The sequence below is a fragment of the Leucopleurus acutus genome (assembly GCF_964270905.1).
Source record: "Leucopleurus acutus genome assembly, chromosome: 1".
NCBI classification, from domain to species: domain Eukaryota; kingdom Metazoa; phylum Chordata; class Mammalia; order Artiodactyla; family Delphinidae; genus Leucopleurus; species Leucopleurus acutus.
In genome coordinates, this window is record NC_139142.1 from 3991443 (window position 1) to 4018534 (window position 27092).

Here is a 27092-nt window from a genome sequence, read left to right on the forward strand (position 1 = left end):
CAGTTCTGCACGTCTGAGCTTCGTCAGAGGCTGCAGCTAGGGTCTCAGTTCTGAAATATCAAGGGGGCCCTCCTTCGGGAGGCTCAAGGTTCACTGGAGGCCAGAGCTGGAGTCTCAGTTCTGGAACAACAATGGGGCCCCTCATCACGGGCATCTGAGCTTCAGCAGAGGCTGGAGCTGGGCTCTCCGCTCCGGAACGTCACGGTGGCCCTCCCTCCGGCTGCCCGAGGTTCACTGGAGGCTGGAGCTGGGGTCTCCGCTCCGGAACATCAAGGGGACTTTCGTGTGGACGCGCAAGCTTCACCAGAGGCTGGGGGCCCACCGCGCGCAGGACTCTCTCTCCTGGACTCTCGGCTGCCCCTGGCTGGCCGCGGTCTCGTCCAGGCGAGCACAGCTGGAGGCTGTCTTCTTCTCACCTCGGCGCTGCCTGGACCCTCACTCAGCACCATCCGTGTCTCCGTCTTGCTCAGGGACTGGGCTCAGGTCTCCTCGGCTGAGATGTGCCCACGATCCCCCGAGGCGAGGAGCCACGCTCGGCCCCGTGCAGTCCTGGCTGGACTTGCCTGTAGTTCCCTTGAGGCACCTCCCTGTGGGGAGGGGAGGGGAGGAGGGAGGAAGGGGGGAGGGAGAAGGAGGAAGGTGGAAAGAGAAAGAGGAGGAGGTGGCCGTAGTGGTGGTGGTTGTCACAGCTTTGGCGTTGACAATGGCATTGACGGTGGCAGTGGCAGCGGTCAGCCTCTCTCTCCCACTGGTTGCGTGTCCAGCTCATCTGCTCCGGCAAAGCCAGGTGCGCGGACCCCAGGACTCCTCATGGACTCGAGTCCGAAGCACCCTTGCCCTTGCTCCCCTCTGTCCCCCTTCGGCCCCAGCCACACACTGCTGGCCGACGGCCTGAGCTTCCTTGAGCTGGGCGGTGCCCCGCCAGCGGGGCAGGGGCCGCATCTGGGCTCTACCTCTGCGGTCCCTCAGGGCCTGCTCAGTCGCCAACGTGTGGAACGAGTGTTGGCCCCGGGTCGCAGCCAGGCTGGAGCGGAGCAGCTCGGCCGTCCGCTCCCCGTTAGTTTAAGCAGGATGACTGCTCTACCAGGCCCCCACCAGGGCCCTGGGAATATGTGAGGAGCGGGGCGGGGGCGGGAAGAGTCGCGGCTCTGGGGGCGGCCCCTCCGGGGCTCCAGGGACCAGCACAGACTTCCTCCACCTCCTGTCTCTATTCCTTTCTGGAAAGAAGCCTGGCTTCCTAAAACCATTAGAAGAAGGGGGACCTGCCCGGGTTAGTTCATCCGAACGTGCAAGCACTTCAGGATCCCCCCAGGCCAGCTCTGCTTCTGGGCATCCCATCACCCTCGAGTATCCAGTGGGCGGGGGACAGGTGGCTTCCTGGGACCGGAGCTGGCTCCCCTGCCCCTCCCATCAGACGGGCCCGAGCCAGAGAGCATCCCGACGTTCACCCCTCCTCAGATTAGTAGCACATCCATCAGTTTTTGTTAAGGCAAGAAACACATTTATTGAGACACGACAGGGTGTGCCAAGCCCCCGGGAGGGCACTTTGCGACCGCGTCACATGCCCCTCACAACAGCCCTGTGAGGTAGGCGTCCGATCCCATTTCACAGATGCAGACAGCGAGGCTCGGCGCTCCCCCAAGTCTCAGGGTTCAGGGGGGGTGGGGAGGGGTCCAGCCCGCGTGTCTGACACTCAGATCAGTGAAGTCCATCAGTCAGAGGGCGGGGAGGCGGGGTGGACGCGCCCCTCCATGCAGGGGAGTGGCCCGGGTCCAGAGTCTTTGGGTCCGGCCTGTCCCACGGGAACGCGTGCAGGTATCCCCGTGGCTGTGGAGGCTGAGAGAGACACAGGTGCTGATGAAGGCCACCCGCTCCTGGGCTCACTGGAGGACACGAGTTCTCATGCACACAGGCACGTTGGAGGCAAGGAGCAGAGAGAGGGTTAGGAGACGGGTCGCTCGGGGGCCTGGACCACACAGGGAGAGGGCCCTGGCCCCCAGCAGCCATGGGGGCGAGGTGAGCACCCAGCCACTAGGCCCTGCCCTCTACTTGCTGCCCCTCAACTCTGGCACCCCACACCTGGTCTCCTCCTCCCGGAGAGAGTTCCAGAAGCACCACACCCCCTGCACCAGGAACCTCTGATGGTCCTCCACTCACTAACCCAAATCTAGAACGCTTGGCCTTGCTAAAACCCACCCCAGCTCTCCTGTCCAACCCACTGCCAATTAAACGTGGGCGTTTTCTAAACTATCAGCTTCCTCCTCTTTCTAAAACTTCTCCCTGATCCTGCCCACTTGGACCTCAATCCCGTCCCCTCTGAAGCCGCTACATCTCTGTACTGAAAAGCAAACCCTTCCTTCCCTCGCTGCCCTCCAAAGCTGGCCGGGTGCTCCCCTGACACCCTCCACCCCACCCTGCAGCCCCCCTTTGGCAGTTCCAGAAAGCCCAGGGCTTCCGCGACTGGGGCCCACAGGCTGCAGGGTGCTGTGGCCAGCCCCAGCTGGGAGGCCGGGTAACAAAGCATTTACTTTCACATGAACAATCTCATTGAATCCGACAGTAACCACGCCAGGTAGATGTGCCTATTTCCGGATTACAGGTGAGCAAACTCATCCAGGCCACACACACGTAAAGGTGCTCGGGTGGCTTCGAGCCCCAGGCCTTGATCTCAGAGCCAGTATATATGGAGTGCAGCAAGGCACTGAGCCAGCAACCCCAGAGCGGACACTGTCATCATGTACACATTCTACAGGGGTGAAAACCAAGGCTCGGGGTGGTCCAAGTAACCCTCCCAAGGCCACTCAGCTGGCAAATGGTGATGCCAGAACCAGAACTCAAATGGGTAAGCGTCCCGCCCCTCAGCTTGAGGGGGTGGAGAGGAGGGCGAGAGGAGGAGAAAGGAATCAAGGTCTGGGGTCCGATCCCCCCCTCATTCGCTGGCCGACCAGGGCTGCATCCCAGACTGGGCATGTGCCTTACAGGTTAATGCTGATCGTCACCAATGGTGAGGACAGACAAAGACTTTTCAGGTAAAAGACCTCCCCTCCCCGAGGCGAGGGCTCCCGAGGCCCAGAGAGGGCATGGGCGGGGCCAGGACACCTCCCACTTGGGAATCGCCAAGTGCCACGTCATCAACATCACTTGGACCACCCACTGTGCAGCACAGGGAACTACAGTCAATATGCTGTGACACACCATAATGGAAAAGAAGACGAAAAAGAATGTATATGTATAAGCGAGTCACTTTGCTGTACAGAAGAAAGTAACACAATATTGTAAATCGACTATACTTAATAAAAAAACAATCACTTGGACCACTACACACAGGAGTACATTTTAGCCCAAATAAAGTTTTATTCTAGACAGAAATATTTCCAACAACGTTCAGAAGACAGCTACTTCCGTCAGGAGGGTCTGTCCGGCGGCCACCCCCTGGGGTGAGCCCCCAGCGCAGACAAAGTCCCTCAGGCTTTGCCCCGAAGAGTCTTTGCCGAGAAAACACACCTTTTTCTCTTACAGAAACGCATGCAGATTCAACGCGTACATCAGCCAACGGTCAATTCAGCTTTGCACATCCACTAAACCCTGCCTTGTCAGTCAGCGGGGGCCTGTTAGGCACCTACGAGTGTAGACAGCAGGGCTGTTAGGTGGGGTCAGAGAAGCATAGGTCTCAGAGTCAGGGAGGGGGTCCAAGAGCTGCTTAGGCACGACCTCACTGAGCTTCGACTTTCTACCTGCCCTCCAGAGGCAGGACCCAGGCCTGCCCCCCTCAGGAGGACGAGGCCCTGAAAACACCAGGCACCTGAGAAAGTCCCTCCCCCTGGGTCACACAGGACCGAGGTCCATCGGGGAGCGGACGCCTACCCACAGACCCACAGTCTACCGGGAGGAGGACCCTACCAGCCTGTCCCTACAGTGGGGCCCGCCCCTCGGGAGCTTCGGACAAGTTCTCAAGGACATGGGGTGGCCGTGGTGCAGACACGGCCCACCGAGGCTGTGAGAGGCAGAGGCCAAACCAGGAGGGTGGTGAGGCTTCCACAGAGGGAGGGGCCGGGAGGGAGGGGCTCAACAAGGTCCCCAGCTCAAGCCCACCTGGGATGGAATCTGGGATGTTCTAGCAGAACTGATGTCCCACACGCGTGAGACGAGGGCCAGGAAAGGAATTCCGTGGTCACGTGGAGACCCCCGATCCAAAATGACCCCTGCAGGGGTGCCTCCTGGGGCTTCCTCCAGAGCAGGGCAGAGCTCTGGAGGGCGTGACCTCCACGGGAGCACTGCCAGGCATGTGATGGGGACAGAGACACACTGGGGCACATTTGGGCCGACAGAGGCTGGCCACGGTAACCGGGAGGGCTCGTCTGGCCAGGTGGAAAGAGTGCCCCACGGCTTTTCATGGAAGACTGTTCAGTCCCGGCTCTGGCGCTCTGCGGTCCCCGATTCTCAACGTGCTCATCTGTAAAATGGGCCCACACGCCAGTCAAGCAGGGGGCTCGTGGGCGTGGAACAGCCCCAAGTTTGGTTCCAGGCCCCTGGAGGGGGCTGAAGACTCATTTCTTTACCTTACAGTCAGGGAAAGAAGGAAGGGGGTGGAGGAAATTAGGAGCACGGGCCTCTCCCTTAAAAGGCAGAAGAAGGTGTTTTAGTCCCTAAAGGTGTTACCCAGGAACCTGCTCGGGCTCTCTCGAAACTGTCCCCCCGCCTTCCTCCCTGAGAAACCCCCCGGGGCACCCACAGATGTCTGCAGAAGCCCCTCCACGGACCAGGCAGCGACAGGTAGGGCAAATCCAGAGCAGTCACCCTGCACGCGACAAGCAGCAGCTCAGGATGCGGGGGGAGAGGAAGGCAGGCTCCGAGGGAGGGAAAGAGCCATCACTCGTGAACCAAACCAATATTTACCCTGGGCCCACATCGCTACATGCTTGCAAACTGCTGGGCCTCTGCCTTACACATCCCACTGACTGCTGGAAATCCAATCTTAGCATAAGATCAAGGCTGACTTTTTATTCACTTGGAACTAGGAAAGGCTTCCCTGTTCCCTTCCAGACAGCCCCCAACACGCGACCATTCTCAGTGACAGCCAGCATTTCATTAGCAGCCCTGGGCCCTCACAACAACCCTGTGAGGTAATAAGCTTTCTGGTGACCCACGGCTTAGAGAAAAGGAGACCGAGGGTCAGAGAGGAAGGAGGAGTGACTTGCCCAACACCACACAGTTAGTTAAGCGCCCCCCAGATTCTCATTTCTAACACAAAACACTGACTCGTTAATCGGACAGCGAAAGTTCCATCAAGTGACACCAGAGGCAAGAGTCCTGGTTTTCGAACAACACACATCATACAAAAGTCCGTGAGATACAACAACTGTTAACAGGTTAATTAGGAACAAAATACAATCTCTTAGTAAAGGTTATAAACAACCGTCGCTTGCATTGGGTTACAATTTTGTTATTTGACCATCTACCTATCCATCCTTTCAACAGAAATGGAAGGTGACCCCTACCACTGGCCTGGTACTGTGTTAGGCACCCAGGCTGCTGACATGTGAGCCCAAATGTTGTGAATGGGATGAGGGGACATTAGTGGGGAGAGGTATAGTGTCTTTGACAGCTGGTGCCTAATATTTTGGGGGGAGGACACTGCTGGGAGGGGTCTCTCGTGGAGGATAAGTGCCGCCCACAGGCCAGACACAGCGGTAGGCAAGACACAGATGGGGCCTTCCAACCGATTCCGATTCCGGAGACAGGTGTGAACGCGTACCCCAGGGGGTCCAGGGCATTGCCCAAAGGGGTCGTCAGTACCCAGCATGAAGGTTCCTGCCCGAATTACAACCACCTAACCTTCGAACGCCATACAAATTTAGCATTCGTTCCCACAGTACCGACTGCATGTTTGACAAAAAGATTTCCCACTAACCTGCCCAAATCAGGCTGCCCCTCCTGGCCGGTCAACCCACCCCCAACCCACCCCTGGGGGCACGCGCACACCCTTTCAGAATCACAGTTCAAGATCCTAGTCACATCAAGCCTCACAACAGCCCTGCGAGGTGGGTGTGCCATGGTCTCCCCAGGAGACAGACTCAAGCTGTCGCCATCCGTTTAAAACGCACGTTTGTCCAGCTCCAGGGTCCTGGCTTTGTCCACCACCCCCACTGTCCAAGGCGATAAAGCAAATACAGAATTCTCAGTAGAGCCCCTAGATCTACGCCTTGTCCCAAGCAGGTAGCAGTGAGCTAAGTTGGAGTTGGCGGGGGGGAGCGGTGGTGGATGCCGCTGGCCTGGGACCTGCGTGGATGCTGGGGGCTGCATCCAGGGTTCGCCAAGCGCCGTGTGCCTCGGATGCCCTGTTGTGCCAGAAGATTGTTCTGTGCAGACCCCGCGTGGGGCAGGATCCTTGCCATCCAAGCAAGCAATCACCTTCCCCAATTTTCTCTAAATAGAGCCCAGAATTAGCAAATCTCAAAGGGACGGGATGACTCTAAGTTCCCCTTTGTGCAAGATCGGGGTGTTCTAATGACTTGAAGGCCTGCTCACGGGCAGAATCAGCCTTTCGTTTCAGAACCCCCAGCTCTCATTCTGGCCTCTTGAGGCTACGGGATATGATTTCTGAGCGCCAAGAAACACAGTTTGCTAATTACTAATCAACTTAGTTTGGGGAGGAACAAAGTTGGAGAGGGCTACCAAACTGTCAACAGAACTCGGGTCTAGGGGTGGGAGCTAAATCAAGGGTCCCGCCTTGTTACTGACACACAAACATGGCCCCTGGCAGACATGCTCATCTTTTCCTTGGAAAGGGGATGGTTGGAATATGTCCTGTGAGCCAGCTCTAGTATAGCACCGGTGGATCTTTTCAAATGTTTGTGGACTGAGTGAACGAATGAAGGGATGAAAGAATGAAGGGATGAGTTACAACCACTGCCATCTGGTGGGAGGAAGCTGAAAGGCTGAGGGCAAAGCTCATGACAGGGACCATGCACCAGGCAGGGTGGCCTGGGGGGGAGGGGGGCCGCTCTCGGACCCCGGCCCTGGTTCCCTCACGGTGTGTGATGCACGGGAAAGCGCCACGGGGAAGGAAGCCGTGTGGGTGACGGTGGCAGATGACATCCAGCTGGGACGTGCTCAGAGCAGTGACCCCGGAGGGAGAAGCCACAAATAAGGGCGTTCACTTCATAACCACAGCCCATGGCACTACACAGCCTGCCCAAGAGGAAAAGGTTTGCTTTCAGGAAAGGGAAAGGCCGAAGCGCCAGGTCAGGAGACGTAGGCCAAATGCACGGATGGATGGATGGATCGAAGTCATGTTGGGAATCATCATGGCCTCCCGAGCTTCGATGCTGGGGCAAACGTGTGGGTGAGAAATTCCAATACAGGCAGACAGCACTCGGTGCTATAGTAGAGGGTCAGTGGGAAGATGCGGCCCCTGGCTGAGAGCAGAGCGTGTTCTGGGACGCAGGTGCAAGCCCTCCTGGGGTCACGTGCCCTCCCCGAATGGCCACGGTGACCTCTGAGCCCCGGCTAGCCTTGGGGTGGGCCGTGAGGGGAAGCCCGAGGAGAACATGGGGTCCATTCTGCTCCTTGGCTCACAGAATTGAACTGTCCCATTTCTGAAGGAGGATTCACTATCAGACCTGATCCGACATGTCCCCTTAATCAATTAAACCCCAAAGACCAACACGCAGGCCTAGGGGACATTTGCTCACAGGACCCCGGGAACGTAAACGGCAGCTGATCGCCTCAGCTGACTGCGCTGAGAGGTGGTAAATGGAGGTGCAGGGGCCTGTCCTCCTCGAGATGAAATGGGGGAGGGGGCGGGTGGGAAATCCACCACTGAACTCTACAAGATGGTAGCACAGCTCTCTGGACCCTGGAGGGTCAAAGAGATACTCCTGCCCCACAAGAGTTATAGAGGGTGAGGTTAGAGTTTATAAACCACTAATGCACAAGCCCACCAGGGGGATGTGGCCTTAGATACTGCTGGGCTGACAGAGGGAATATGCCCATTTCCCAGGAAGAAGCAAAATCCTAAAGTCAAATGAAGGGTCATCTAGGCCAACCCCACTCCCACTAATTGAATCTCCTTAAAGCCACCCTCATCGAGTATCTGCCTGGCCTGCCCCTTGAATGCCTCCAGTGAGGAAGGGCTCACTACGTCCTGAGGACACTCGTTCCATCCTTGACAGTCTCATCACAAAGCCATGACCCGGTGGACTTGGACAAACAGTTCACAGAAGATAAAATGCAATTTTTTAACAAACACATGTGAAAATGTTCAACCGTCATTAGTAATCAAAGCAATGCAAGTTAAAATGACAGAAAAACACTTTTTAACAGAGATAAACTAGCAATATCATAACAAAATTCTAATACATCGCTGGACATTATAAAATGCTGTAAGCCTTCTGCTATTAGTCAATATTCATACAAAAATTCCTGGCCTTTCATTCAAGAAACTCAACCCTAAGAAGTTCACTTGTTCATTCACCAATCCTTTTATTCACCCATCCTTCCCTCCTCTCCTCTAACAGCCAACCAACCACTCACTCACATCTTCATCCATCTTTCCATCCTCTCATCTAACATTTAGCATCTACAACATTTCAGGCGTTAGAGATACAAAGATCAATTCAACAAGCTTCTTGCCCTTAAGGGGCTCACAGCCTAGCAGGAGAAACTGACATACCATGAAACTGACATACCATGATCATTTCTAGGTGTGGGAAAATAATTGGTAAGAATGAAAAAAAAAAAGTGGGTGTGCTAAGCCATTAGCTGTGGCATAATTTGTAACATTAAAAAAAAAGATGAATTATGCATAGCAATAGTAACAATAGCAGGTTGATGTGGGGAATGATTGACATAGCCTCTCAATGAGACACAAGGCAGCCAGTGACGTGATGAAGTCTATGGAAGAAAGAAAAATGTTGACGATGGAATATTAAGTGGAAAAGGCAAACTGTAAAAAAAAAAGAAGTGTATGTGGTGAAGAATGGCAATTAGGTTTAAAGAATGAACGCTCATTTAAAAAATTAGATGTCCATTAAAAAAAGTGTGCTCATAAACAGGAATTGGAAGGGAAGAAATAAAGATGGGTGACATGTCGAATGATGGGTGATCTCCTGCTCTAGGTCATGTGCTATCCACACCGTTTACATTAGGATCACAGGGGAGCCCTTGGCCCATCTGCCCCAGAGGCCCAGCCTCCGTCCTCCACCCTCTGGAAGGCCAGCCCCGAGGCCAAGCTTCCTGAGGAGGGAGTTGGGAGTTGTACAGAAATCCAAGGAGACTTGTAGCTCCTGGTGTCACCAAGGGAAGGATTTGTGCAAGGGGTGCATGCAAAGGTCAAAGTCAACAGACAAAATTTGTCTTTTTTTCAAAGAGTGAGAAGAAGAAACACACACTTGAGATAAGCCCTGATCAGAGAGGAGAGCTGAGATCCCATCTTGGACCTCATGGATCAAGCGTGGACAGAACCAGATGGGGGCCCATGTGGAAATTCTACCCCCGGCTTCTACGGTCCTCAAGCCCTGTCCTGAAACTCAGCATCTCAGAACTGGAGACCCTTAGAATGCTGGATCCCAAGCTCTTAAGAGCTCTGACCCAATGACCCTCAGGCCCTCAACATTCCTAAACAGACAGAACTCACCCAATCCCAACCCACCCTCCCCACTGGGGCATTCTCCCACCAGCCCATTTCCATCCACCTGGGGAGAAGGCTCCCTGAGAGGTTTGCTCTCCTGTCCCTCCCTATTTCCTCTGTGCACATGGCCGTGGCCCCCAACTTCTCCCCAATACTTTCTAAGTCTTCTCGACCCTCAGCTGACTTTTAAAACCACGCAAGGGTTCTCCAAAAAGACCCTCCCAGGCTCTTCCTGCCCCAAGCCCCTGCCACCCCCACTCTGGTCCCCACGATGACACCTGGGCTGTTCGGGGGGCTCTCTGGAGACCCTCTCTGAACAGGTGTCTTCAGGGTTAATAAGCGCGCAGAGCCCTGAAGGCCCAGCGCCACCTCAGGCCCACGAGGCCCTGCTCACGTGGCCCAGACACGTGGCACCTCCCCCCCACCAGGCAAAACGCTAGCCCCAGCCGCACCCAACCCCCCTGCGCTCCCCGCTCTCCCAGCCACGGATCCTGGGTCCAGCCAAGCTGGCTCCTCCTGTTCAGGGCGCTCGTTAGGAATCCAGTTTTTTTTTTTTAATGTCCCAGATCGGAATCGAGAAGTCCAGAGGGCCTCTGGTGCTCATTTTTAGAGACAAACACAGGCACACAACACACACACAAGTGCACAAATCCTGTCCGGTACAGAGAAAGGAGACTGCACAGAGCCAGGGCGTCCCTGGGGTCGGAGGCGCCGTACAAACAGCCCCCAACCCCGGCGGGGGGGCGGGGGGCGGGGGAAGGCAGGTCAGGAGGGGAGAGGACAAGTTCAACAACACACAGTGCAAACGCGCTTTCCGCCGAAATACAGAGAGTACATCGGAAAACAGTCGAGAAGACAGCAAGGCCTTGAAACCGGCTCTGGGGATGCCAGGGCGAGGGGGCCGGGATCCTAGGACCACTTCTGCAAACCCCGGGCTGAGAGGCACCTGCCCCGGGACCCCCTGACTCGAGAAGGGAAGGCAGCCCACCCCGTAGAAGACCGGGCTGGTGGGCTCCCGGGCACATTTCAGAAAGTTGCGGGAACACGATTTCTGGTGATCTGGCCCCTACTGGCCCCCTTCCCAAGCCACCTGCACAGGCCCTGGATGTGAGTGGCGCCCCTCCCAGGACAGCGCAGCGGGCGGGGCCCACACAGCCCCCAGGGTCTCCTGCTCCCTGACCCTCTGCTGCCCCCTGGCGGGAAAAGCCTCCCTCGCAGGTGACCCACGTCCAGTTCCCACAACCTTCGGCAGGGCCCGGGGCCTGAGCCCTTCGGACGGGGCACTGCCAACACGCAGGACAGCATCTGCCCCACGATCCGTCCAAGCGGGGAGCTGATGCCATTCCGAGTTTACAGATGGGGAAACTGAGAATGAGAGCAATGAAGTGAAATGGCCCCCACAGCCAGGGTGTGACAGTGGCGCTCCAAGGCAAGGGTCCTCCTGAGCCAGCTCCTCCCGCCAAGAAAGTGCAGGTAACAAGCACACAACATGCCAAGAGCCACGCCTCCCTGGTACCCACTCCCTTCGGCTGGCGGGAACCCAGGGACCCCAAACTGGAAGAGTCCTCCCTCCCTCTCTGCCTATTTCTTCCTTCCTTTTTCCTTCTTTCCCTCCTTCCCTCCTTCCTTCCTTCCTTCCTCCCTCACTTCCTTCCAGTCATTCATCCATTTCTTCCAGTCACTCATTCGTTCATTCATTTAGATTTGACGCCTTTATTTACCGACTTCAACAGCACGACTTTCGACTGATCACAGCCCCTCGTTCATGAGGCTCTCCCTTCTCCTATTTATTCGTTTATACATTCTTTTGATTCCTTATTCCTCTCTTTTGTATTTCTCCCTTTCTCTCACTCTTCCTTCCGTTCCTTCATTCTTACAAACTCAGGTGCACAGAAGGATGAATCAGGCTCCCGCGAGCGACATCCTCCTGTCCCTGGTCCAGGCAGCACCACCTCTCATTCATTCATTCATTCATTCATTTATGCACGCATGCATTTGCCCTTCCTTTCTTTCTTATTTTGGGTATTCTTTTACTTACCAGTCTCCTGGGAAATAATTGTATTAGTCAAAACTGCATGTGCAAGATCACCATCGTTGGCCCATGTGTTGATTTGCCTTTGCTATCTTTCTTCCTTGCCTTTAGTCACGTTTTACACTTTGCTATTTATTCTTTTATTTATGGACCTCAATTGCATATATTTTATTACATAAAGATGATAAAAGGCTGGAAGATGCAGCCTTGTCTTTGGGTCGGGTATTTCCTCTATTTTTCATTTATTCTTGGAAAGGTGTGATGTATTTATCTATTTAAGGAGTACGTATGTAAACTAATTATAATCCCTGCTCAGACAACCTCTCTTTTAACTAACCATTTATCACCTTGGTTGTAGGTTTATCATCCTTCCTTTCTCCTTTTTTCACTTCTCTTTTTTTCCATCTCTCCATCCTCCCTTGCCCTAAAAAAGGGGATTGGATGAGCTCATCCATCATTGGGATTGCTGACGACCTCATCCCTAACCCTAACACATCCTCCTCTCAGACACACCCACGTCTTCGTTAGCTTTTTATTAGTCCCTCCCCCACCCCGCCTTTCTCTTTCACTTAGTTTCACTTTGCCTTCCCTCACCTCTTTCTTTGACTCCCTGATGTGTTTTGTTTTTATTTTTTTCTTGCATCTTTTCACTCTTAGGAACCTCAGGTGTCCGGAGTGAGATGAGTGACAATCCCATGGGTGACGCGCTCCTGGCCGTTCCAAGCATTTCCATTTCTAATTCAGTTGTTCATGGGTCCATTCATTCTTTCTGTCACTCTTTTATTTCAATATTTATTCTTTTATTTATGGACCTCAGGTGCACAGAATTGGATTAACCATCATCTGTGGTTCCCGGAGCCTTCTCAGCACTGGTCCATGTGGGGCTCGCTTTTGTTTATTAATTCCTCATACCGGTGATTTGGTTGAGGATTTATTTAACTATCTCAAGAGCCCAGTTTTGAATCAGTCATAATTCCTGGCTCGCGGTGCCGTCTCGTTTTTTTGTTCTAACATGGCCCTCTCTCTCGTAGAATTATGTACGTATTGATTTATTCCTTCAATATGTTTTTATTGCTAATATCCATCCTGTCATAATTGTCTACGCCCCTCCTTCACCGCTCTCTTTTTTGCATTCTTTTATTCCCGTGAGCCTCGGGTGCAGACGTGAATTAATCAAAATCACCCTTCTCATTCATTTGTTCACACAGCCATCCCTCTACTTATTCTTTCTTTATGATGAACCTCAGCTCTTACTAATTATTGTATTTAATGACTAATATTTGTTTATTATATGTAAGTACTCATCCAGGAAGTGCCTCTTCTTCCATAGGTCTATTTTCTTTTCTCTTCTTTCATCTTTCTTTCTCCAGTCCCTCCTATAACTTTCCAGACTTTTTCTCACATTCTCATGGAATGTGTGAATTTATTCCTTCAGGCATTTATTTATGTGATTGTTTTTATTATTTATCAACTTCGGGGCCGGAGATTTGAATTAATGTGCATGGTCTGTGCTAAGCCAGTCCCTTCTCACAGACTTCACTGTATGACTTACTAATTTATTACCTTCTTTACTCCTTTTTTAAATTGTTTTATTTTTTTCCTCCAATCTCAGTTGTTTTTTTCTACCAGTCTCTCAGCCTTTTTTTTTTACCGCCTTTCTTTCTCTTGGAGATCGGGCACCAGGGACTGGATGAATCCTAACACCCTGCAGGACCGGCCTCCTTGGTCACTGCAAATCTTTTTTCTCATTCACTCTTGCATTCATGCATTCATGCATCCATTCGGGTTTTCTTCCTTTTTGGTGATTGTTTTTACACTTCTGGCTGGCAGGGGCACCTAATTGGGTACATGATCATCTACAAGCAGTGGGCCTTCCCCTCCCTGGCCTCACTGAGGTCCTCCCTTATGCATTTCAGCTTTGAACTGCCTCCTGGGTGGGTAGGTGGCGGCCCATCTCAGAAGCCCAGATGTGAATTCATCACTGTGCTTGGTTCAGGCCCCCCTCTCATTCTTACTCCTAGAGCTTCTCTCTCCTATATATGTATTTATCTATCTGTCTGTTAATATATTACCTTTCTCCTTTTTTCCTTTTTCATTTCTAATTTAATCTCTGATTTATCATTTCTCTCCCACTTTCACTGTTTCTCTCTTTCACTCTCTCACTCTTTCTTTCTTGCATTCTTTCATTCTTCAGCGCTCAGGTGCCATGAACTGATGAATCCTAACGTTACCTGCAAACGGCATCCCGGGGCCCTGCCTCTCCGCGTGTCATTCCTTCCTTCCTTCCTTCCTTCATTCATACCATTCTTCCTTCCTGCTGCGTTTTTCTTCTTATTAGGTATATACTCCTCTACTAATGGAATGAGTGCCCAGATTTTGACCCACTGTGATCTACAGTCTGGGCTGGTCCTTTATTATCACTCCCAGCCTAACCCTCTTCCAAGAATATACCCATTTACCACCTCTTAACTCTTTCTTTCTCTCTTTTGTTGCAGCTTTCCAAATCTCCTCCTTTCTCATCTGTCTTCTTTCATCCTCCTGGATCTTTGGTGCCCAGACAGTGGGGGGGATTAATGACAACCTTCCAACAGGCCCCTGAGGAGTGCCTGTGGCCATGGCCCCTCCCCGCCTCACTCCATCATGCCTTTGTTTCTCTAGATACTCATTCACTTCTTTATGGTGACACTTATTATGTTTTGATAGTACTGTGGCTTTTAGAATTGGACCGGCCATAACCCTTGATTCATGACAGTCTATTACTCGGCTCCTAGCACCGCCTTCTTTTATATGTTTGTTTATTCACCCACTAATGTATTCCTGGACTGAACACTTGTTACTTTTTCCTCCGGATTTCCCGATTTTTATTTAGATGTTTTACTGTTCTCTCTCTTTTTTCGTCCTTTCATGGAACAGACCTCAGGTCCCAGGACTGGATGACTCAAAGCCCCTCCTGCCGCGCTCCCATCTGGGTCCATGTATGTCCACTACTTATTCATCCCATCCTTTCCTTTCTCCTTTTTTTTCTTTTTTTTGGCTTTCTTTCATTTCAGTGTTTATTTATTTATGTGTGCCCAGAGTTAGAAACATTTGGTTACAGCTAACTCTCATCTCTGGTCCCCCGGGTCCTTTTTCGGCTTTAACTATCTTTTGAACTCTTCCTCTGTTGTTTCTTTTTTTTCTATGGCTGGAGCATGTATCTGGACTAATCCTAATGCTTGGCTTCTAATAACCTGACATAGTCCTCCTTATATATTTTCTCACCCCCTAATTTTAAAAGTCATCTTCCTGCTTAGCTATTATTTTGCGTCTTTCCGTTTTTCTTCTTCCTTTCAATCATTTGTGCCCTTTCTCTTGCATCTTTCCACTTTGATGGGCCGCATAATCTCACCCTCGCCCCTGGTTTATGCATCTCGACTTCTTATTCATCCTTTCATCTAGGCTTTATTCTTTTATGGATAGACTTTAGGCGCTATATACTTGAATTGCACGTGTTCCCTTAGTCCACGATGACCTGACATCGGTTCCTGCGTGGCCCTATTTATATATTGATTCAATGCTTTATTGACTTATCTATCGAGCTCCTGTGCATCAAACTGGATCTCCTTCAGGGTACGCTTCTTTACCTATTTATTAGTTTCTTCACTCTTTCATGCCTTCATTCATTTATTCATCCATTCACTTATTTGGACCAGGTAACAGAGCCCAGCAAAATGACCTCCCAACCAGAACAACAGAACTTTCACAGTATATTTGACCTTCCAGCTTCTTCCCACCAAGTGAACCACCAAGGTGAGCACAGCCCACAGTCCTTGACACGTATGCATGGCGGATGCAGGCACAGGCAGAGTACATGTTAGTGCAGCCAGCACACCCGCCGCCCCCCCGGGGGTCACATCCTACACAGATGAGGGTCAGAGTCCCCAGGCCCCCTTGGTGGGGCAGGTGCTTCCCCGTGGACCCCTGTGAATGGCCATCCCCATGAGAAACCTGTTTCAAGACCCAAGAGTGCACAGAGACACACACGGTATACATGATCTCCCCGGTGGGAAACGACGGACATAGAGAGTTCATCTGAAAACAGACGGCTTTGTCTGTAGCCATATAAAAATATTTTGGCCTTTCAAGGCAAATACAAAAGGAACTACCCATTACCATTGCTGAGTGTCTCAGTCCCAAACAATAAAGAACTTGAAGAGGTTTAGCCGGAAACTTTGAAGACAGAAAATCTGTCCATTCCGTTTTCCAGACATTTCAAGGGGGGGAAGGTAAGTGAAGGTCATTGCAGCTCGAAGCCTGTTTGAGAGGCTGGTCTCTTGGCCCGCGTTTTCTCCTTGGCCCTTTGAAGGGCCCCCCAGCTAGGCCACTTCCATCCTAGTCTGCCCTGCGGCATAAGAGCCAAAGGGAGACTCAGCAATGAAAGGGCCATTCATTTAGAGGAGTGAAAGAGGAAACATTCTTCGGGGGTCCGGCACTTGAAGCCGCCTATAGAACTCTTTTGCCACAGAGACGACACGAGGAGGCTGGGGGGGTCCTGCCTCCGAACACAAGCCCCCCAGGTCCACGCTCAACTGGGCTCACCGGGCACCCCTCTCCCCGTGAGCGGACCACGGACCAGCGCTCACCAGCCCCTCCCACGAGGCTGCTCTGGGTGGCAGCCGGCCCCCACTGGTGACCAACCACAGAGGTGCTCCCCACGGCCCAGCAACTTACGATTTTGGAGCTGGAGGGTACTGGGGTGGCGTGTCCACGGTCCTGTCCCACGGAGGATTCGAGACGGCTTCAGCTGGAATGAGAAAGCACTGGGTCACTGAAAGAGAATCTCACCCAACGGAAGCAGGGACGCCCCAGCTTCTAGCAAGCGTGGAATTGGTGAAGCCAGGCATTTCGCTTTTCACTGTACTGGCTCACTCTCTCACCCGCCAAGCTCCCCACCACAGCTTCCGGGGGTATTTGAAGCCGATGGGGCAGGTGTGGCGGTGTGGACACGGCTCTCAACCCAAGAGCCCTTGGGTTGGTTGGTGCCACCCATGATGCTAAGTGCCCTTTTATGGAACCCAAAGGCTCAGGGCCATTTCATGAGTGAGAGCTGAGCTGGACACACCCGAAGGCTGGGTAGAAGGCTTCCTGGCAGGACATTCCACCATGAGGGAAGGGCACCGGGGGGCACAGCCAGGCCAGCGTTAGCATGTGCTCAGGCATGATGGGAGTGCGGTCAGCTGGGCGCCTGGCCCTGGATGAGACAAGGGAAGTGGGCTGTGGACCACACCAGGGCTGTGGAGTCTTGAATGGGCAGTGTGTCCTAAAACCATGGGATGGAAGATGAAGGATGATGCTGCCTGGACAGACAGCTTCACTTTAACAATTACATACAAATTTTCATCAGCACCATATAAAAGCCTGACCGGTTACATCAAGTCTTTGACTTCAAGTATTTGCCTTAAAGTTTTTTTAAAAAGCGTTAAATAATGATAGACACATGTCATTATATACCTGTCAAAACCCACAGACTGTAGGACACAAAGAGTGACCCCAAATGATATAAACCATGAACTTCAGTGAATAACTATGTTATCAACGTCGGCTCCTCAGTGATACCAATGTGCCACATTAATGCCAGATGCTAACATCAGGGGATGGGGGGCGGGGAATGGGACTTCTCTGTACTTGCCACTCACTTTTTCTGTAAATCTAAAACTACTCAGAAGAAGAAAAAAAAAAAGAGGCTGTTCATGTTTTAAAAATATTTTGAGGGACTTGATTTTGAACATACATTCCGTAGGCTCTAGTGAAGGTGGGCAGGTGTGGCCGACAGATGGTCTGTGGTGGCTGAGGTTTGAACAGCACTGAAAGGGGAGGGGCTAGAATGATAACAAAACCTAGAGAAAAAGGAGGATGAAAAAGGAGCGCCCCATGGTCCTCCAAGGAACCCCGAGGAAGGAACAGACCCTCTCCAACCCCCCTGCCCTGACTTAAGCCACTTGGGTGCCCGCCCCGGCTGCCATTGCCCCCCTATTCCCAGTGGTTCACTCACTGGGGTGCCCAAGACCTGGTTGGGCACAGAGGGCTCACCTCTTGCTTCCAATCCCTGTAAGAATTCCTTCCCTGGCCCTGAGCTTCCCAAACACCGTTCTCCCCTAATTGGTTGCTTTTATAACCAAGAAACAGAAAGTCTTTTTAAAAAAGCAGTGTCAATCAAGCAGTCATCAGCCCATGGGTGACCGAGGGTAGACTGGTTTTCTAAGGGCTTTCTGGGTGCCCGTGTTGCGCTGGACGCCCCCGGGAGAGTTTCCAGCCCTCCCCAGGAGCCTGTGAGCGCCTGGGGGGGCCAACGCAGCACGACCACAGCCACTGCCTCTTCCCGTGGGACAAAGAAACACGGGAAAGGGCTTTGGTGAGTCGTTCCAGTTTGGTTCTCTTTGGCGTCTTTTAATAGGACCCGGGAAATCAAAAGCAGCTCAGAGCATCTGGGTTTTTTTCTGCTTCTGCCCAGAGGCCCCAGGAACCCTCAGAGTTCCCGATTGTCCGTAATTAACTTTCGTGCAGACCCCAGGCTGCTCCTTGAAGACGCAGCCCCGGCAAAGTCGTGCCTTGGTTTCCGAGCTGCGTGTCCCAGCCCCGGGTCTGCCGTGATGCATAAGCACCGCGGTGCCAGGCTGCAATCGTAACAGATGGAGACACTGCAGAGATGAGTCAGTGTCTGGAACCAAAGGAGAACACAAGGCCTCCTTAGAGGGTCCAGAGGAACAATTGTCGCAAGCGACGGATCGAAGACCTCATCAATGCGTGTGCTGCGTCCGTAATCTACGCAGGAAGCGCTGCTGCGTACACCGAAAACGCCCTCTGCAGCTTGAGAGGATTAGACGATTCTAGCTCCGCCTCTCAAAATTCTTAAAGTTCCTCTTTTCTGGGGGCAAATGGGGCCTCATTGATCTGGCATGTCTTTGGTACAAATCATTTGTGGATGTTGAGAGCAGGGAAAGGTGGAAAAGGATGATTTTTAATAAAACGGTGATTCTCAGAAATAGAGCCTGTAGTTTATACAAACAGCCGTGAGCCTCGCCTCGGATCTCACGCTCCCTACCTGTTGAGTAACGAGCACCCTCTTACAACTTTCCCCAACAAATGCAGGCTCTTGGCGGAGTTAATTTCCTGTACCTTTGTGAAGGCCAGGGCCCTAGACATTATGGGCTCATTTACGAAACTGGGAGAGGTAATTGGGACAGCTTTTGAAACCATGTCCTCCTCGCTCTTGCTGGCCCCCATCAGCCCTCTAATTTCAGTTGGCCGGGCTATGGAGGATGTTTACATATGCCTCTTCCTGGAATTTCACTCTTTGCTTCAGGAGTGGCAATTAGAGAGAATTAAGTCCTATCTGGCGTATGTTTACCGTTAATGGATAGAGTGGCAGAGGAAGCCTTGGGAAAGGCAGTCTGCCATTCTAATTGAAGCGGGCAATTTTTCCATCCCTCATTTCAGCTTGCAGGTATTGTAGCAACCAAGGTCACAAAACAAAGGCTGCGGCCCACCGTGGTAGTCACCGGGCGCAGGCCTGACCGAGGGTTTTGTGAGCGCTTTATGACCACACTCTGAAGCACAAAGAGACAGCGAGAGATGTTTGCAAAACTGAGTCTGCGATGGGCAGCCGGGCGACTGATGGCTTTTCCAGAACTTGCCTCCCTGACGGCTTTTTCAGGAAGTTCTCAGCTGAGCAAAGCCGGAGCACCAAAAGGCCCAGGGCGAGCCACAGGGGATGGTGCGGCCAGGCCCGCCCTCCTGGGACTGCAGCCACGGGGCCAGGCTCATTACACGGCCCAGAAAGGTGTTCCAGGCCTGGCCGGCAGCCCACCTGTGTGGAAGAATGTTCCATAAATGCAATCCCTGCACCGCAGCACGCAGGCAGCCCCCTGGAGCTGCTTGGAGGGTGAGTCCTATTAGATCTGTGTTCACAAAAGGCTGACCATGGAGACAGGCTGAGGACTGCTCCCCCGCTGCCTGGCCATGGGCGGTGGGCTTCACATCCACAGCCCGCCACCCCGGCCCTCTCGGGTCTCTGGTTTCCTCGTCTCTAAAGTAGAGGGGGGTTGTGGGACTTCCTGGGCCTTCCAGTGGTTAAGACTCCGCCTTCCACTGCAGGGGGCCAGGGTTCAATCCCTGGTTGGGGAACTACAATCCCACATGACGCTCAGCGCGGCCAAAAAAAAATAAAAAATTAAAAAGTAATAATAATAAAGTAGGGCTTCCCTGGTGGCGCAGTGGTTGAGAGTCCGCCTGCCGATGCAGGGGACACGGGTTCGTGCCCCGGTCCGGGAAGATCCCACATGCCGCGGAGCGGCTGGGCCCGTGAGCCATGGCCGCTGAGCCTGCACGTCCAGAGCCTGTGCTCCACAAAGGGAGAGGCCACAGCAGTGAGAGGCCCGCGTACCGCAAAAAAAATAATAAAGTAGACGGTGGTTGGAAGGCAAAGGAGCAGAGATCTCCAGCCCTCTGATCCTAAAGACCTAGCAAACAAACCACCCACAGATGACCACCGAGCAACTGGAAGGAATCCCGAGCTCCAAAGACCCTCAGGTGACCTCGAGCCTGCACGGTCCCATTTCACAGATGGGCAAACAGGCCCAGAGGGCTGGAGACAGGGGCCAAGGTCACACCCACAGTGTGAGCTGAACATAGGCTGGAACCAGGTCCCAGAGGGCCAATTCAGGGCCGCTGCCTGACTCTCAGGTGCCCGAAGCACCCGATTTGAACTCTCTCCTCCGACTGACAAGGCCTGAGTAGCAGGGATGTGCCCTGCTCTCAGCCAGGAGGCCAGTGGGGGCCCAATCTGGACACCTGGGGCTCTCCCTCCCCTCTTCTGGGGAAAGGGCCCTTGCCTTTCTAGCGCTGACACCCCATGCTTCTCCTGCCTCATAGAATACAGAGAACTGATAGGCTACTGCCTCATTTTACAGATGGGGAAACTGAGGCCCAGCAGCCAGCAGTAACAAAGATACTGGCCAAGACTGAGACCCGGGACTCCTTCCCCTCGTGGCAGGGACTTTGCCCCTGGTTCCTCCAGAGGGGCCTGAGCCCTCGGGGCAGTTTGGGGCAGTGGTGGTGCAAACTGTTTTCCCTCCAGCTCAGAGGATCCCCTTGCTGAGGGCTGCCCCCAACCCCACAGGCCCTGCTGACTCCCCCTCCCTTAACCCTTCTAACTGCAAACACCAGCCCCGTGATCTCCGAGCCCCAAAACCCCCAATTTCTCAACCCGGTAGGAATGCCTCTATCCCCACCCACAGGACAGCACTGAAAAAGGGCTGGGAAGGCAGAAGGACCGGCACAGCCGTGGTCCCGGATGGCCAGCACAGATGTGCAGTCAGTCTCTGGCCCCCTGACTGGCCTCCTGCCCCAACTTTCCACCCCTGAGTTCCGTCTCCTTGGCTGTCTCTTGGGCATCAGGTCTGGTTTGATCAGCTTCTTGTTTACAGGCACAGCTACCCCGATGCCTCCTCCTGAGAAACTCACAAAAAGAAAGCCCTAGAACGGGGGAGCACGGGCATGTCCAGGGTCCCGCCGACGGGGTGGCTGGTTAGACGTGCATCGTGTCACCTCTCGCCTGCGCGCCTCGGAGCTCCCGGCACACATACAAGGGCACACACACAAGGGCGAGGGGCCCTCAGCAGCGCCCCAGCTCCCCCCACCAAGAGGGAACACACACACACTCTGTTTCAGGGGAAGGTAATTGAGGTTTCCTTCTTTTCATGGGAAGAAAAGGTACCTTCTATTGAGAGAATGTATTCACAGAACCTGGGAAAACTCATCTGCACTCAGCCTCCCAATTACCCCCAGGTGGCTGTTCTCCATGGGGGGCTCCCCACATTCCTTTCTGCTGGGCCTTTGTTTCCATCTGCACCGCCCTGGGAGCTCCCAGGCTAAGTCTCCTCCTTAAGCCCCTGCCAAAGACCCCTATTCACTCCGCAAAGAGACGCCAGGCAAAAGGTGGTGGGCAGCCTTCCTCCCCCGCTACCCCGGCCCCCCGACTCCCAGGAAGGAGGACTTAAGAACTCTCCATCTGGATTTTTTTCTGAAGCCCAAAGAAATTGGAGAGCAATTAAGAGAGTCATGACTACACCCTCCACCACCCTCCTCCCCCATAATTAATTCCTCTCTCACACACCCTTCCCCCAAGTCAGGGCCAACCCCGGCCTCGGCTACCCGGCACCTGCTCCGCTCTGGACAGCCAAAGCCCTCACAATGAAGACTGGGATAAGGGACCGAGTGTCTAAAATCTGGAAAGCACTAGGAATTCCAGGCCGTGCGGGAATCCCAAAGACGGGCCTCTCGGGCCCTTCTCTGTGCTCACCTGGGCACAGGAGCCAAACGAACTAGGGGCCTCTCCCGCTGGCGTTGCAGGGTGTGGGGATGCCCGGTAGGCGATACCGTCGGAGGCCGGCCTCCTCCCAGTGGATTCCCAAGGGCACCCTGGTCCGCTCCTCTCCTGGCTCCAAAACACCGACTCACTCCATACCCAGGACGGGGGGCTACCTCTGCAACACCCCCTCCTGCAGACCCCTCCCCCCGAAAGGGCCTGGCTTCTTGAAGACACACTCAGGCAGCTGGGACTTGGGGCTGCCCATTGGAACTGGGCACCATAGCAAAAAGCCTCCCCTCCTTCCCTACCCAGACTGGCCTCTCCCTTTCAAAATGGGGACCCCACGCTTGAGATGGCCTCATTTGGAAAGATACAACTCTTTTCCAGAATTTTCCATCTGCTCAAACCAGGGAGGGGAGATCAGGCTGGACTCAACTCCCTTAGCTCCTTGAGGACAGGGGACAGGGCTCAAAGACGCAGAAGGAAAAGGGAACCAGTTCTTGGGACTCATTTGCAGCTTGTTAAATGTCAGTCTTCTGAAAAGAAAGTGCTCCCAGTGCCCCAAAGCCTTCCTGGTTCAGCTGACAATGCCAGATTCGACATTGTCCACTGCCCTTTAACCCTTTGGGGCCTTAATTTGTCTCCCTCCACACCCCCTTCTGTGTAAAGCCACCTTCCTCTTTTCAAGGAAAAATTCATTAGCAAGCTCATTAAAGACGGGTGATTTTTTTTTTTCCTTTCTGGAAGTCAGATTGCTCATAAAAAAAACCACATTTAAGTTCCTTCATGTAAATGAATGAATAAGAAACACATGCATCCTGTTGCCCTTAAGTCTTGCCAGTTTTTGACATTATTTGGAGAAATGTACTTGGAAATACATTTGGGGTTTGAGTCACAAGTCAGGAGGCTCTAGGTCAGGGGCCCTGCAGGTGGGAAATTGGAGGGTGAGAGAGGGGGCATTTTCTTTCTTTCCAGGAGCGCAGAGGCTGGGCTACGCTTTCGGCCCCCTTCCTCATCCACCTGGGGGGAAGCAGGTAGGACCCGAGGGCCAGCTTTCGGGCAAGACCACCAATCTCTTCCCCGATACCTGTGCCCACGTGGAAGCATTCAGGTAGAGGTGGCCCCGGGGACCAGCTCAGCACAAAGACAAGTGGCCAGAGAACCCCTCGTGCCAAGAGGACAGGGTCCTCTGCCTGTCTGGCCAGCGAGGGCATCATTCCACCCCTTACTGCTCGGGGACGGGCCAATGCATCACAACAGAATTTTCCTGAAAATGATCATTTCTTTCAACACTTGATAACGGCCTTTCTGCAATTCTTGGGCTGATGGGCTGCGAAGCTGATAGATGATGTTATGTTTCAACTTGTTTAATGGAGAACTTGACCTATTTTTCTCTGTTTTCTGCGTAATAACACACAAAACCCAGAATATGTGTATACCTGAGACTGAGCATTCACAAGTGTCTCTAAAGTACAACACACCCCAAACACAGGCCACCCCAAATGCGGAGGATGAGAGGCGGGAGGCTGGCAAAGTCTGGGGCTGGCTGGGGGCCTGCCTCCACCTTGACTCTGCCCCTCGGCCCAGCCCACCTTGAGGGGGTCCCGAGACATCCCCGAGGGAGAGTCCAGGAGCTGTGGGCATTTAGCTCCATCCAGTGAGCTACACGGATCTTTCTGGTAAGCTCTGGATATGCCACCCCAGAGCCCACATCCTGCCCTTTGAAAAGCTCCCCTCCCGGGCCTCTCCTCCACGTCACTGTGTTTGCAGATGGCAAAGGCCAGCTGCGGAGTAAATGTCACGGGGCAGAGTCTGCCCGGTGCCCCTTCCCTGGAGTTAGACCTGGGCACACCCTCTCCACCTCTCTGCAGCCTGATGGGCTCTCCGGGGAATGAAAACAAGCAGACAAAGGCATCGCCCCCGGGTCTGGATACCTCTACCCCCCTTTACCTGCACTGCCAGGTGTTATTAAAAAATACCATCCCTACCCCATTTCCAATTCAGGGGAGAAGGGCAGGGCTACATAAGAGCTGTCTCCAAAATCTGGTTGACGAAAGAGCCTTATGGAAGCTTTGCTGGAAACCGGAGACCCTCAGGGAGTGCAGGGGGTCCAGCCGCTCTGCCCACTGGGCAGCAGGTCACACACAGGCGGGCGCACCCCGAGGCAGGGCCCCCGGCTCTGACGTGAGCCCCGTCCATCACCTTCCCTGTCACAGAGACAGACGCCGTGTATGAGCATCAAGGTGGTTTTGGGGGGCTGTTGGCATCGGGACCAGGACGGTGCTGGGCCCACTGGAGCCTCCATGAGCATCTGGGGAGTTGAGTCAACTTCGCCCCCATCATCCAGGCCTTTCCCATCTCCCCCCTGCACCACCCCGGCCGTCTAAGCGCCCCAGTAGCTACCCCGAATGTCTCAGTTGTGGGGCACAGAGGCAGCCACAGTCCACTGGGGCTGCTGGCTCTGAAAACACCCCCAGGCCCCTCCATGAGCCCTGCCATGGGCTCAGTCGCCCAGACCGTAGAAAGCAAGATGCCCTCTGCAGAGCCCCCTCTCTCCCTGTCCGCCTTGCTTAGCTGCCACACAAGCCATGGCACCACATGGGACCTCCTGGGGCACCCGACTAGACCCTCCAGTCCTAAGGCAAAGCTGGTCCTGGGCACCTGGGCCTCCCGGGGCTCCATGAACGCATCTTGAATAAGTGAACCCCAGATAAACAAAGGAGGAGTCCCTGAGTGAATCGTGGGGCTGTAATCCCCTGCTTTCTTCTGCTCTACCATTACTGATTTTATTTAAACAAACAAAACGTTCCCATCTCATTGCAATCTCAGGGGTGAGAAGACGAGGCCAAGAGAAGAACTCACTCAAAAAACCACTATTTGATTAAAAGACATCATCAAGGCCTCATGTGTGAGAAACCAGCTTTCTCACAGCGACTGACGTTCCCGTGGCTTGTGGGGAGAAATGTTTCTCCAGCTCCACAGCAGACAAGCATTCCTGTTTCCACATCTCCAAAGCAGCCCACTAGCCGGCATTAGGAGGGCAAATGCACTATTATTCATTTCATTAACACGCTCAGTAAAGCTTTGTGAGGACCTACTATGTGCCTGGCCCGAGCTGGTTCTCAGGGGCCCAGACCTGAGGGGGACGCTCCCCACTTACCATGCTGGCCCACAAGGGTCTCAGCTCTAGGCAGCTTCCAGAACCCTAGCCCCATGTTTGGTGTAGAAGAGGACTTGCCCTTGGAAGTGACCCCTCCCAGGTTAAATGTGTACATCCTTGAACTGAGAGACGTGAGCTGAACCTAATGAAACCGTCGTGTCCCAGAACAGCAAGAAACTCACCCCAAACCAGGAGGGAGTCGCGGGGCGCCAGGTGGGCACGAGATACCAGGTGACCGTCCTGAAGGAGCGCTGGTCCAGGGCAACTCTCCTGCCTCTTCCATCCAGTTCTTCAGCCGACTGTCGCCTCCAGGGTGTCGAGGACGGGCTGACCTTGGGGAGGGGCAGAAAGTTAGAACGCCAGCAAGGCGAGACCCCAGAAAAGCCACACACACCCCTAGAAAACACACGGAGCCCAGTCTCACCTGCAGCCTGGTTTTCGGTGGAGGGAGGTGGCTCGTAGGGATGGCAATGACAGGAGAAAGTGCAAGAAGAGAAGCGCAAGAACAGAAGCGACAGGCCAGGTGGCAGCCCCCAGACCGGCCACGAGGCCGGGGGCAAGGCAGAGCCTGGGACTCGTGGGTACAGGACGGCCGTACAGGCAGGCCCGGTAGGACGCGATGACAAGCAGTCTGGGGGGATTGGGGTGGGGGGAAGGGAGCAGGCCCATGGGAGGAGGCCTCCGAGGATGGTAGGGGAGGGGTGCCACGAGCACTGGAGACCAACCGGAAACTTGGGCGACCCTGAGGGGGAGGGCCTCCTTGCCCTGGGGGAGAGGCAGGCGAAAGGCAAGCAGGTGGGAGGTGGGCGGGGCAGCAGGCAGGGCCAGGTAACCACAGGTGTGGGCTCAGCGAGGAAAACCAACCTGTTAGGCAGAGGGCTGGATGGGTGAGACCCAGAGGGTCCCAAGCCCAGCGACTGGGGCACAGAGAAGGGGAAATGGGTCAGGTGGGGCAAGCGGAGCCCCAGGTGGGCAGTCAACCTAGCAAGGGGGGGTGGCCAGGGGAGGAGCCGCCAGGGAGAGCAGAGCAGGTGGGCAGCTAGGCAGAGGCGGAGCCTGCAGTGCTCCCTGGAGGGTCCCGGCCAGGGGCCCTTGACGTTGGACACGCCCCAGCCCACAAGCGGGGGGCAAAGGAGCTGGACTTAACCCCAGGGGGAGGAAGGCATCATGGAGGGAGGGGTCCAGCTCACGGACCCCAACTCAAGAGGGAGACCTGTGTGGCCAGAGCTCAAGGGGACATACACCACAGCTGCCCGTACGCCGCCACCTCAGTCCTGAACTTCAGGTACGGGGGTCCAGCTCAGCCACGAGCACTCAGCTAGGGGATGGGGTGGGAGGCCGAGAGGGCCGGAGGGGCTGGCTGGGACCTGCGGCGAGCCCTGGAGAAGGGCAGGTTCCAGGCCCGCCCCCGCCCCCCACCCCACCTGCCTTGCCTGCAGAGCCCCGTGCCCGGGAGCCACGAGGCCACCCTGGGCAGAAGCAACCCCCTGGCCCGCCACCCGCCGGGGACGCAGAGGCCATCAAGGGATGCGCTAGGGTGGCAGGTGCCCAGCCCGGGGCCGGACCGTGGGCCTGCTCAGTAAGGATCAACTGTTGGATGACGGGATGGACGCATGAGTGAACGAAGGGGTGAGACTGGTGAGGCCCCCACTCAAATGGGGCTGGCGGTGGGGCAATGCCCACTCCTCTCAGTACAAGGACATCCACCCTCCACCCTTTCGACCTAAAGCTTCTTGCATCCTCAGCAACTCCCGCCTAGCAGCTCACGTATGGCAGTCAAGTTCCTTCATTGACTCACCTGTCCAAACATACATCCCACATACTCTTACTGAACCCCACTTTGTGCCAGGCTGGTGCTGGGACACCCAAAGGAGGAGTGGCTGGCCTAGGACACCCCCCAGAGGACCAGGTGAGGAAATGG

General features: G+C 54.2%; 1 long non-coding RNA gene across 1 annotated transcript; it reads right to left on the reverse strand.

Annotated features, from left to right (window-relative positions):
- Positions 1–1522: 1522 nt before the first annotated feature.
- On the reverse strand, positions 1523–25494 carry LOC309958827. The gene is made up of 3 exons (XR_014326060.1): positions 25354–25494; positions 16374–16446; positions 1523–1836 (listed from the first exon to the last, which is right to left on the reverse strand). It is a non-coding gene; the product is annotated as an uncharacterized lncRNA (long non-coding RNA).
- Between the last annotated feature and the right edge of the window lie 1598 nt (positions 25495–27092).